Raw genomic sequence first — 9,080 nt, forward strand, 5'->3', positions numbered from 1 at the left:
CCGCCTGCCAATGCAGGGGACACAGGTTCGAGCCCTGGTCCGGGAAGATCCCATATGCTGCGGGGCAACTAAGCCCGTGCACCACAACTACTGAGCCTGTGCTCTAGAGCCTGCGAGCCACAGCTACTGAGCCCGCGTGTCACAACTACTGAAGCCCATGTGCCTAGAGACCGTGCTCCACAACAAGAGAAGCCACCGCAATGAGAAGCCCACGCACCGCAACGAAGAGTAGCTCCCGCTCGCCGCAACTACAGAAAGCCTGCATGCAGCAATGAGACCCAAGGCAGCCAAAAAATAAATTTGAAAAAATTTTTAAATGTTAGCGTAAAAGTCAGAAGCCTATACACATGCATATGATATTTGGCAGATTTTACTCAAAACTAGACATCACAGAAATCCCTTGTTAAAGTTTTCTCTCTTTCCACAAGGTGGCACTGCAGGGTGTCGGGGGTGGGGGGGGGAGTCCCACCCCTACTCCTGCAAATTTTGGGGAAACGAATTAACTCCAAAGAAAATGAACAAAGAGTTTGGTAAGATATTACGCTCAATTTTCATAATTGGAATTCGTGTTATTTTGGCAAAGAACTAGAACTAGCCTTTCAAGATCAATGAAGAATTTTTTTCTAAATAAGCAAGAAGTAAATATTTAAGACTCTTGAGAGGACAGATACATTTAAATATTTAAGTAGCATCTACTCATAAGAGACTAATACAGTTAAATGACCATTAAATTAGATCCTCAATAACCATATCAATTAGTTCAAGTCACTGTTTTTTGCCTTTTTTTTTTTTTGCGATACCCGGGCCTCTCACTGTTGTGGCCTCTCCCGTTGCGGAGCACAGGCTCTGGTCGCGCAGGCTCAGCGGCCATGGCTCACGGGCCTAGCCGCTCTGCGGCATGTGGGATCTTCCCGGACCGGGGCACGAACCCGTGTCCCCTGAATCGGCAGGCGGACTTGCAGCCACTGCGCCACCAGGAAAGCCCTGGCAGGCGGATTCTTAACCACTGCGCCACCAGGGAAGTCCCTTTGCTTTAATAATTTAATATTTTAAAAGTATATATTCCATCATATAAAAATTTCCTCTCACCAGCTTGAATTGGTGAAATCTGGTCACACGCTATTCCTGGGAATACAAAATATACATCTCAGCTTCCCTTCACCTTACTTACTTAATCCCTCCAGTATTTAAAAGCATATGCATTTTGAGGGAACCTGTCTAAAACCTTGTAGAAATACAAAACTCACGAAGCTTCTTGTAATGTCTAGATATGCTATTACTCCATACCATGTGTGGAGGTGATACAGCTGACCAAATATAATCTATTCATTAAAACTTAAAGAATCCTCTAAAATAGGAACAGGGCAGTATCAACTCTGACACCCTTGTTCATCAATGTTGAGAATCACTGCTCAGAATGATGGTTGCTTTACTGACATTGTCCATGTGACTCATTATGGAAGCAGAACTGATTTTCAAACCACAGGTTGTGACCTACTAATGTGCTGTATAATCAGTTAGTGCCCTCAGGGCCAGGTTTGTTTTTTAATGGAGAAGAACAATATAAAATAGTATTCTAACACAACACTGTAAATCAACTATACTCTAATATAAAATAAAAAGTAAAACAAAACACACATCAAAAAAAAACAGTATTAAGAGAATGAAAAGGGACTTCCCTGGTGGCTCAGTGGTTAAGAATCTGCCTGCCTATGCAGGGGACACAGGTTTGATCCCTGTTCCGGGAAGATCCCACATGCCGTGAAGCAACTAAGCCCATGCGCCACACTACTGAGCCGGCGCTGTAGAGGCCGCGAGCCACAACTACCGAAGGCCTCATACCTAGAGCCCGTGCTCTGCAACAAGAGAAGCCACTGCAATGAGAAGCCCGTGCACTGCAACGAAGAGTAGCCTGGGCTCAACACAACTAGAGAAAGCCCGCGCAGCCATACATACATACACACATACATACATACATACATACATAAATAAATTTTAAAAAAGAACGAAAAGACCAGCCTGGGACAAAATATTTATAAAACACATATCTGATAAAGAATCTGTATCCTAAATATATACAGAACTCTTAAAACTCAATAAGAAAACAAAGAACCCAATCAAAAAATGAACAAAAGATCCATATACCTCATCAAAGAAGATACACAGATGGCAAATCAGCATGTGAAGAGATGTTCATCAGAGGTCATTAGGGAATTGCAAATTAAAACAACAATGAGAAACCACTACACACCTAACAGAATGTCCAAAATCCAGAACACTGACAATACCAAATGCTGACAAAGATGTGGAGCAATAGGAACCTGCTGGTGGAAATGTGAAATGGCACATCCACTTTGGAAGACAGTCTGGCAGTTTCTTACGAAACTAAACATATTCTCACCATGAGATCCAGCAATTAAGATTCTTGGTATTTACCCAAATGAATTGAAAATTTATATCTACACAAAAACCTACACACGAATGTTTATAGTAGCTTTTTATTCAAACCTGCCAAAACTTGGAAGTCACCAAGACATCCTTCGGTAGGTGAATGGATAAATAAACTGTGGTGCATGCAGAAAATGGAATATCATGCAGTGATAAAAAGAAATGAGCTATCAAGTCACAAAAAGACATGGAGGAAACATAAATGCACACGGCTAAGTGAAAGAAACCAGTCTGAAAAGACTACATACTGTATGATTCCAACTATATGACATTCTGGAAAAGAAAAAACTGTGGAGACAGTAAAATGATCAGTGGTTGCCAGGAGCTGAGGGTGGAAAGAAGGATGAGTAAGTGGAAGGAAAATAATTTTTTAGGGCAGTGAAACTACTCTGTATGATACCATATTGGTAGATAAATGACACTCCACATTTGTCAAAACTCACAGAACTGTACAACAGAAAGAGTGAACCCTCATGTAAACTATGGACTTTAGTTAATAATAATGTATGAACATTAGTGCATTAATTATAACAAAGGTACCCCATTAAAGCAAGATGTTAATAATAGGGAAAACTGTTGGGGTTCAATCTTTCTGTAAACCTAAAACTGCTCTAAAAAACAGTCTTAATTTAAAATAAAAAATAAAACAATACACTACATGTGGTAAAGGTTGAGTCCTGTCTCCTGAAATTCTGACTACATATATCCATATAGAAAGATACAGGATTGTGTGTAAGACTGGGTCACGTTGTAAAAGGTGTTTCTTGGTGTGGGTCATGGTCCAAGAAGTTTGGAAGAAACTGCTCTCAGGGCCTCATGAAACCCCCCAGGATTAAATGAAAAAATCACTACACTGGGGGAAAAGCACTCCCATCAACATTTATCAGTGCTTATTACTAGGCACTGTGATACACACTTCACACATTCTCAATTCGCACACCAACTTTGTGAGATAAATACCAACCTTCATTTTACAGATTAGGGAAAGGAGGCTTGGAGAGGTTAAATAACTTGCCCAAGGTCACTGAGCTAATAAATGCCAGAGTAGGATTGGATTTAACCCTGGTCTGACCGACTCCAAAGCTATGGTCTGAACCACTACTCTAAACCACTTCAAAAGGAAAAAAGCAAAACAGCAGAATTTTAATAAATACCTTCTACTTACAGTATACTCCCCATTATTAAATAACTTCTCAACTAACCAAATTTTATCTAGTGTCTACAGTTGAAGCTATCTAAAATGCAAAGTTAATCATACAAGGGAACCAGAACAAAGAATCATGCATTTTTTCTAATTATTCAACTATAAAGATGATCTCACTAATAGATGTTCTAATTAAATTTTCTTGACCTTACAAAATTTTAAATTAGGTGTACCAACAATTTTCAGAATAAGGCTTCCTCTTTCTACATATTTCTTTGTAAAATTCAAGAAAATATATTCCTGTAAGTATTTTTAAAAAATATTTATCTACTCCTAGGTATATACCCAAGAAAATTAAAAACATATGTCTACACAAAAACTTGAACAAAAATGTTTATAGTACCATTACTCATAACAGCCAAAAAGTGGAAACAGCCCAAACTGATGAACGGATAAACAAATGTCGTATATCTATCTATACAATGGAACATTACTTGATCATAAAAAGGAATGAAGTGAATGCTACAAACATGCATCAACCTTAGAAACACTGCCAAGTGAAAGATGCCAGATACAAAAGGTCACATGTTGTGTGATTCCATTTACATGAGATGTCCAGAATAGGCAAATCCATAGAGACAGGAAGTAGATTAGTGGTTGCCAGGGAATAAGGGGAAGGAGGAATAGGAAGTGACTGCTAATGGGTACGGTTTCTTCTTGGGGTGATGAAAATGTTCTAAAATTAGATAGTGGTAACAGTTACACGAGTCTGTGAATATGTTAAAACCACTAAACTGCATACTTCAAAGGAGTGAATGTTATGTGAAATACATGTCAATAAAGCTGTATTTAAAAAATACCTAGCTATACCAATTATTCAACCTATATAATCAGTAAAATATTTTTCCCAATGGAAACAACTTTAAATAAATATTATGGGACTTCCCTGGTGGCGTAGTGGTTAAGAATCCGCCTGCCAATGCAGGGGACACGGGTTTGAGCCCTGGTCCGGGAAGATCCCACATGCCGCGGAGCAACTAAGCCCGTGCGCCACAACCACTGGGCTTGTGCTCTGGAGCCCACAAGCCATAACTACTGAGCTCACGTGCCACAACTACTGAAGCCCGCAGGCCTAGAGCCCGTGCTCCACAACGAGAAGCCACCGCAATGAGAAGCTGGCGCACCACAACAAAGAGTGGCCCCCGCTCGCCACAACTAGAGAAAGCCCACGTGCATCAACAAAGACCCAATGCAGCCATAAATAAATAAATATTATATCATTTCCTTGTATATATTTTTCTTTTCTCCAGTAATAAAGATTTATAATTGTACAAATCCTGTTTTTTCATGTCTGCTAATACCAAAAGTTGAGTACTAATCCTTTTGCCAGCAGAAAACAAAGCTCAAAACAAGGATAATTAGTAATGTCTCTGAAGAACACTTTAATATACTCACGCGTATAGACACCATAGCAAATACCATCATCTGTACAAAATCAGAATACAATTTACGAAGGAAAAGTAAGTCCAATAGCCCTCCTATCTTTTTACAAATGACTCCGTCCATTTTGTCGTTCAGCCAGCTCTTAAAAACCATGATGCTACTTTGAATTTGCCTATAATGCTCTGAGTTACCATTCTCAAAATATTTCTCATCTTTAGAAAAATACGCAAAACTCAAGTGTAGAAAACAAAAGTCCCAGTGCCTGGAGATTATCTATGCCATTTACAAAGGAAAAATACTTCAATAGGTGTCCCTTAGGCCTCATGGAATCTAAATTCAGGCACTAATGACATGAACCATGATAAGATGTCCTAATGAAACAAGACAGACCACTGTTGTTACAACAGAGTGATATGGTGGATAAAGTTTCACCTAATTAGGTGAGTTCCATGGAAGAAAAAGTTTGGTGTTAGCACTGTTCAATAACAACTGTAACCAGGATCTAGAAATCACTATGAAAAGGAAAACTAAACATTAATTTACTAATCTCCATATAAAACCCACTATTAAAAAAAAAGACTTGCCTAAGTTTCGTCATCAACTTTAAAAAGAGAAACCTCAAGGTTTTTAAATAAGTTTTCATAATAAATGCCTTGTTGGTATGTTATGCTTAGGAAAATTGCTTGTTGGAAGTAGGACACATACAGAGCTACAATTTTTTTTTTCAAATTATGCTAGTTCTGACATAGATGCTTAAAATCGAATGAAGTTTTTAACAAGATACTTAACTTCAAAGGACTTTTCCAATTTATTAATAATAAAATAGCTATTATTTCAGGGCTTACTATGTTCACAGACAGGCCTTCTGTTTACCCATATTATATCTCTGAACTCTCCCAACAGGTCTACGGAGCTAGGTGCTAGGATGATCGTGTCACTGCATACAGACTGAAGGACTGCCCAAGGTCACATGACTAAGAAGTGCCAGAGTGTCTGACCCAAGAGTGTCTGACTCCAAAGCTTAAGTTTCTACTTGAATAGCTCAGGAACAAAGCTGTGAACACCTTTAAAAACAAAACAAAAAACAACACAACTATTCAAGTTGTTCATCCCTATGAAACAGTAAGAAACAATCTCTATTCAAAAGTTATCAGACAGAAACGTAAACTATTTTTTTTATAATGGAAGAACTCACTTCAAATATATAATGTACACATTCCTTTGAAAAGCAAAACACTGTAAGTATGGATACAAAACAGTAAATTAGTAGAGACTCATTATAAAATCCAAAGATGAATGTACTCCACAGCCTAGACTGCCTCTGGGAAAAAATTCCTACTAACAAAGACTAAACTGAAAACTGATGCCTTCCCACTCCATGTCTTCACCTCTTTCTTGACCTGACCTGGGTCCTGAGATTTGGATCTGCTCAGATACCAGAAGAACCTTTATAAAAACCTGTGTACAATTTGCAAAACTTCAAAACCATTCCTTTTGAAGAGAGAATTATGTATTCCATCACTCATTACAACATGAGGCTGCATATAAGTTTTCTTATTATCACACATCCAAATTTTTACCTTTCCAAACAAAAAGCTCTATTATGGAGATCTGACTGAATTTCTGAGTATTAATATTGTCAGGAAGTTATATGTTTTCAGAAAGAGAAAAGAATGAACATTTTCTTAGCCCCTACTAGGCAATCATACACCAATTCAGTCCTCACGGCAACCTCAGAGACCCCAACTGGGATGGCTTTCAGATGACAATTCTCTCCCCTCTTCTCTGGGACGCACACTTGGCAAGTTTTCAGGGGTCAGGCTTATTTTACATGCCCATCCCTCTTGCCATTGCTGACTCAAACTAAGGAAGATATGTGATGAAAAATGTTCTTCGTTCCACAGATATCCACTGAGTGCCTACTGTGTGCCAGGTGCTGGAGATTCAGCACTGACAAAGCAGACAGTTTTCTTGTGTCTGCTTGTGGAGTTTTCATTATAGTTTGAGGAAAGAGACAAAATAAGTAGGTAGAACATGTATCGTGTGGTGGGTGGTGATGTATACTATGGAGAAAAGCAAAGCAGGCAAAGGAGATTGGGAACAAGGCAATTTTAATTTTAAGTAAGGTGGTTAGAAAAGGCCTCCGGGAAGGAGGTGAGAGAGTGAGCCTGCAGACAGCCTGACAGAAGAGCACTCAGGCAGAGGGAACAAGTGCAAAGGCCCTGAGGCAGAAGGAATGCCTGGTACAATTCAGAATCAACAAGGAGTCAGCTTGGCTGGAGCAGAGAAATCAAGGGGAGAAGAGTAGGTGATGAGAGGTAAACTACTAATTAGGCTTCTGCTCAGAGGGAGCTTGGAAGTCCTTAGAGTTCAGCTAAGAAGTGGCATGTTTTACCATCATGATTTACAGACTCACTCGGCTGCTTTGTTGAGAACAGACTGAGGGTGAAGAAGCACAGAAACAGGAAGGCCCTTAGAAGACGAACCCAGGAATCCCGGAGAGAGAGAGAATCCCGGAAGTAGTGCAGAACAGAAGCTGGCTAGACTGTGAAGGTAGCTCTGATGGATCTGCTGATGGAGTGGATGCTGGTACCAGAGAAAGAGGCTGTGCCGTAGAGAGGGGGCCCACCACCCCTGATGCCAAGGTCCCCAGAGTCGTCCCAGTTCCTGCTCCACCTGAAGATTCCATTGTTCAGCTCTCCCTCCAGCATCCTTCCAATAAACCCCCTCCTAAGATTTTTTTTTTAAATTTTTTGGCCACACCTCATGGCATGTGGGATCTTAGTTCCCTGACCAGGGATCGAACCCACACCCCCTGCATTGGAAGCGCAGTCTTAACCACTGGACCGCCAGGGAAGTCCCTTTTCTAAGATTTTAGAAAGTACTTGCAACCAAAATCAACAACTACTAAAGTTGCTATCGTTTTACAAATGAGAAACCTGAGGTATAAAAAAGGTTCAGCGCTCATCCAAGGCACGGCAGTTCCTGGGTAGCTGAGTTCAGATGTGAACACACAAGTCTGTCTGGCTCCCGAAAGCCTGTGCCACACTGCCTCCCAGGCCTTGACTAGTCCTCTACCTGCAAACAGGCACAGAGAGCATAAAAGCAAAACAAAACCAAAAGCAAAAGTGGGAGGGAAGTAGAGAGAAAAGGTCAGCAAGAAAACCCGCTTCAGGGCCAGCATTTCACAAGACGTGAGAAGCAGGATCATCCTGTTACGAGACCTACCTCCCTCTCCCTCCACCCCACAGGGTCAAGGGCCTCAGCAACTCTGTTCCGCAAACACATGCAAGTCCCAGCTCTGTACCAAGTTGAAAGCTCCAACTGTCTCCATCCAGAAGAAGAGAGGAAATGGGGCTCAGGTTGACAGATCACCTTTCTTTTGGTCTTATCATCTCCCTACACTGCCACAAAATAGTTTTCTTCCCCCTCTGGTCACAAAAACAGTTAACGTATTATTGTTGGCTCAGCACTCAGAGTGATCTCACAAGGATCCACGTTTTAACACAAAAATAAAATGTTGTGTTTTCTGAGGTAACAGTCATACCAGTCCTACAAAAAGCATACATTTTAAGCTGCAAATTTGAGAGGACAGTACACAGGTGCCTCAATTTTTTTTCAATAGTCAGTAAAGTTGTTTGGGGAAAAAGAAAGGATAAAAAATTTTTTTGGTAATTTGAGTTATTTTAGAGTAAATAACCACTTGCTTCTTAATCCACTCATAAAAGCATTCAATGCAATTAAAAGGGATATGCTGAGAGTTTCAAATTTAAGCTATCATAAGGATCAGTCATCAAATCTTAGAGCCAGAAAGGAGACTTACCTAACCACCACTCTTTCCCCATTTTACAGATGAGGAAGCAGAAGCCCAGAGAAGGAAATAATTTGTCAAGGTTAATAAATCTTATTAGTAACAAAACCAAGACTGAAATCAGGTCTCTCAATTCTCAGCCCAGCAGGCTGCCTCCCTTTCAGCAGTTTATTTAGTTACACTGTTTACTTAATATTGAATGAGAAGGTCTGTGAAATGTCCAGCAAGAAGCCT

This window comes from Neophocaena asiaeorientalis, unplaced genomic scaffold (genome assembly GCF_003031525.2).
Source record: "Neophocaena asiaeorientalis asiaeorientalis breed wild unplaced genomic scaffold, Neophocaena_asiaeorientalis_V1.1 scaffold476, whole genome shotgun sequence".
Lineage (NCBI taxonomy): Eukaryota > Metazoa > Chordata > Mammalia > Artiodactyla > Phocoenidae > Neophocaena > Neophocaena asiaeorientalis.